The following is a 5228-nucleotide window of genomic DNA, read 5'->3' as shown; positions in this document are numbered from 1 at the left end:
TATATGTACCTTTGGTGATTTATCTTATATTTATTCAACAGTGTTAACGGCTAACTCCCTTCAATATCATATATTAATATATATACAGTATTTGTGGTATAAGGTTCAAGATCGTCTGGAGTAGAGTGCTCAATACTGGGGTAGAGCTAAATACAAAACAAAACGAAGGCAAAACTTGATTACTTTATGTTATTTAATTCCACTACAGCATCGTTTCGGTGTACGGTAAAATGGCCCTAGTAAAAATGGCCCTAGTAAAAATGGCCCTGGTGATACGAGTGCATGGACAGCAGTTTAAATTAATAAGTTAGAAATCGGGCACTATGGGTATTTATGGTAGGCTCTATGGGTGTGCGGTAAAAATGGCCCCGGTAAAAATGGCCCCGGTGAAAATGGCCCCAAATGACAGGTACCGGTAGGTAAAAATGGTCCCAATGATAAAATTAAGTAATAAGAATGAATTTTTTTAAATCTTCAAATAGTTAAATACTGTAAAATAGCAAGAAATGAATAGCAAAAATTGATTTAATAAATCAAGATAAACCATAGGCCCTATGCATATTTGAAAACTAAAATAACTTAGTTTTTTTTTTAAGAATCTACCGGTAATGTCAAATAGGTTGTCAGTTATAGTACTTTTTGCTGGAATAATTAAAAATAAATGAATAAAATAGTCCATAGATATCATAATTTATGTATTATAATGTATTGTTTGGGCCACATGCCTATGATAAATATAGTAACTCATTTTAAGAAGAAGTCAGGTCTCAATTTTGTGAAAGTTGTATTATGTTTATTTTCTTCTGAATCTTTCTTTCTTTTTAAATTCATCATAATCATACATCTCGTAAACTGTCACTAAAAAAAAAAATCAATTTATTTTTTCAAAACTATAATTAAAACTGAGATAGGTCCTATAGGCCTACTCAAATTTTCTATAGTTATGCAAATGTGGCAATTATTCTAAGAATTAAAATGGCATGTAATTATTAGGGTAAGGTATTATGGTAGGGTTAAAGGGTATTGCTAAACCCCACAAACTTCCCAAAAACACACTGTAGAAAACCAAACCATGTAATTGTGATTGACTCAGTTGGTGTATATCAATTAGAAAATTAAATAAATTCATAAGAACCTATTGTTTGGTTAAAAATACATAAAAATACACTGCAAACCTTCCAAAACACACCGTGAGCCCCATCCAAACCTTTAGTTATGATTGTTTGACTCTCTTTTTATCTCATTAAAAAAAATTTAAAAAAATCGATGTTCATAACAACTTATTTTTGCGGGGTTTAGCAATACCCAGGTTGAAGGTTGTGATTCCGCTTCCGTCAAATTGGACACAATTAAATTATTTTAATATTAACAAGTGCATGATTTATGTTGATTAGTGATTAAATTGTTGCTATTTTTCAACATTTAAATAGAAAATAAAATAAAGATTAAAAAATGTTATTCATGACTTTTTTTTTTTATCTATGGATATGTTAATTCCTGCAAAAAGTAAAATATAAATGGCAGCTTTCTTGATGTTAGATTTTTTAAAAACTAAATTATTTCAGTATAAAAAATATGCATATAATGATTTTTAAAAATCAGTTTTGATACAGAATTTTATCATTGGGGGAAATTTTTACCTACCTGTCATTTGGGGCCATTTTTACTGGGGCCATTTTTACCTGTGCTATTCTTACCGGAGCCATTTTTACCGGGTCCATTTTTTCCTACATTCGGATCTATGTTGTTGTAGAGCATTGTTTTCCGAGATTGATCTGTGCCACTGTAGGCATATTAAAATCACTGTTTAGGTTTTTTTCCCATATGTTCCAGCAGAGCGAATTTGATTGCAATAATGAAATGAACTATATACATTACTAAATAAATGTCGTCATTTACTCGTGCATTACTATTAATTACTGGAATTATAAGTTCTTAACAAGACCGGCATTGAAGTTAGCCGAGTTTCTTTTCTTTCGGCCTGTCGTTCCCTTTATTTTGGTGTAGGCCACACGGGTGAACAGATGTAGAAGCGATCGAGTCAGCGTGGCAATCCCTTCCGCTATTCAGTAGTAAGTTCGTGCTTCATACGAAAATAGACTAAATTTTATTCAATAAGCGTGCCCACGTGCGTTGCGTATAATTGTCTCATTTATAAGTTAACAACCCATCACCAGAACTTCCGGTGTATGATGAGGGTAGGCTTACGTACGGTAGGCCTAATGCTTTATGGTGGAATTTGAATTAGGCTGCAATGGATAAATCCCTTCATATCTGGTCAAACCAAAATAGTAGGCTAGACTTAGTATATTACTGGCTTACTATAACATTCCCGCAACTCGTATTTGAAACTGTACATTTAATTCCTGGCGCTGCCCCTGGTGCGTAGATACCCCTAAGTAAGAAAGAAATCACCTATCATCCTACTAATTCGCCAGCTAGTTCAACTCACTTAATCATCGAGCCCTCGCATTAAATATTCGTCCCCCATTTCAATAATCTTAGACAGGCCTACGCCACTGCACTCTGTATGTGCAACAAGGCCTATTCAGGGGCGGATCTGGGTTCAATTTTAGGGGGGTCAGATTGTTTCCAAATCCCCAAAATGAAAGGGGGGGGGTCCGGAAAATTTTGATTCCTAGATGGCGGGAAGTGAGCTTTCCTGACTTCTGAGGTGTCTTTTAATAACTTTTAAGTTCTTCAAAATTCAACGTTTTCCCCCACTTGAAAACAGGTAAATTTTCTCATTCCTATTACAGTAAATAGGCCTAGGCTTGTTATGTGTGTATATATACAGAAAAAGAAATTAAAGAGTTGCATACGTATATTTTTTTCAATGAATCGATGAGCCCATAGGCATGAAAAACGCACTTTAGGCCCTACTTTTGGAATTGTAAGATGCATTAAAACATAAATGACAAACAAGGGGAGAGGGGCCAGAATGTTTCCAAGTCCCCAAAATGAAAGGGTGGTAGGGTCCTCCACCGGGAACATTTTGATTCCTAGATGGCGGGAAATGAGCTTTCCTGACTTCTGAGGTGTCTTTTAATAACTTTTAAGTTCCTCAAAATTCAACGTTTTCCCCCTCTTGAAAACGGTCAGGTAAATGTTCTCATTCTTATTACAGTAAATAGGCCTAGGCTTATTATGTGTGGATACATACAGAAAAAGAAATTAAATAGTTGCATACGTATACTTTTTTCAATGAATCGATGAGCCCATAGGCATGAAAAACGCACTTTACTTTTGAAAATCTAATAATAATAATAATAATAATAATAATAATAATAATAATAATAATAATAATAATAATAATAATAATAATAATAATAATAATAATAATAATAATAATAATAATAATAAAAATAATAATAAAAATAATAATTTCTATACTCTTTATACCGAAGTCTCAAAGCGCTCGAGGCATGGACTAGCTCGATTAGGTAACTTTCTTTTTTCAACCATCTCCACAAGAGGCTGTATGGTGGACACCGTACTCGTCTCGTAAAGATGTACTGGGTTGTTTAAAGTGCACATGAGTCATGTATGTACTCTGGGCCTACGGTTTATAGACCTATTTCTTTTTCGAGAAGACTAGTTCCATCACCAGAACTAGGCGAGCGTGTCGCTCGAACCAGCGCCGATAATCAATATAATGGCTGTATAAGTTGCCTCTGCATTAACTCCTTTGCCATTCGATTGGCCAGAAGCACCTTTCTAGGACATAAACAAAGTTTAGAACGGTGGCAAAAACTACGGTGAGGTTTCGTTGGGACATGAAGCCTAAAAAAATAATTGGACTCTAGCTTATAACAATACGTTTTTCTTAAAAGTTTCTAAACAAGACTCATTGTGATATAACGATTAAAAATGAAACCTTAAAAACAATTTTCCTTCGATATTATTTGTTGATTGTTTAACATTTATTTATTTATTTTTATTATGATAGTGTTATGCGTATTTGTATTAATGGTTTGAAATCATTTCGGAGAACTGGGGAAAATTATTTTATAAGCTTATGCCTATCATATTGTACCGAAATAAAAAAAAAATCTTCAATGTTGATTTCCAAGCCCTTATCTGGTTTGGCGTGACTAGTTACAGTTGAATCAATACATTTCAAACTACCGATGCCTAATCGATAATCGACACGCACTCTATTTTTAAGCCTTATACAAATTAAAATAATAATAATAATAATAATAATAATAATAATAATAATAATAATAATAATAATAATAATAATAATAATAATAATAATAATAATAATAATAATAATAATAATAATAATAATAATAATAATAATGGTAAGTTTTGCATGATGATTTGTATTTTTAGGTTTAAAAAACACAATTTCTGCTCAGGTCCTGAAAAGGTAAGTCTAGATTTTTTTTTTGCTTGGCAGCTCAAGTTGAGTCAGGACCCCCTGACCCCCCAGATCCGCCAATGGGGCCTATTGTGATGATGTCTTAATGTATGCCTGCAACATGGACATTTCTTTTGCTACCAGATACTGGTAGGCTAGGCCAGACCGGGGAGGCTGTATGGACTCCATCCTTCAGTATCCTACAACCAACCTCCAACACACATGACATTTCAATTTGTCTAATTCCCATTGCCGTCAGAAACAATAAAATATTTGTATCAAAATAGGCCTATAATTTTGATTTGAAATTTGATTAATAGGTCAAATATTAAAGGGAAATTTTCTTCCGACTGAACCATGAATGGAGGCCTCTGAATTGAAGTTAAGATTCATGCCCTCCTGACATGATATTATTATAATGATCACCCTCCTCACCATCAACATTAACAATAACATCATCATCATCATCATCACCACTTTTATTATCATCACCACCATCACCATCACCACCACCACCATCATCATCATTATCATCGTCATCCTCGCCATCATCATTACCATAATTATCCTTATCAATTATCATTATCATCAACATCGCCATCGACATCAGTATCAGGGGTGGCGCCAGGACCTGCCCGATGGAGGGGCTAAAGGCCCCGACGGGAGGGGGGCTAGTGGGGCCAGGGGGCCGCCTAGGGTCCCCGGTGGGGGTCCAGGGGGAGAAGCCCCAGATATTTGATGAATTATGGCGAATTTGTATTACTTATTTGATAGGCATCGAGTTACTATAATATGACTTCATGTAGGCTATGCTTTCTAATGTTGACATCAGCTTCCAAAACCAAAACATTTTGAATAAAGC

This window comes from Anneissia japonica, unplaced genomic scaffold (genome assembly GCF_011630105.1).
Source record: "Anneissia japonica isolate Jap-2015-1 unplaced genomic scaffold, ASM1163010v1 scaffold287877_len585272_cov192, whole genome shotgun sequence".
NCBI classification, from domain to species: Eukaryota; Metazoa; Echinodermata; class Crinoidea; order Comatulida; family Comatulidae; genus Anneissia; species Anneissia japonica.
This window is presented reverse-complemented; position numbering follows the sequence as displayed.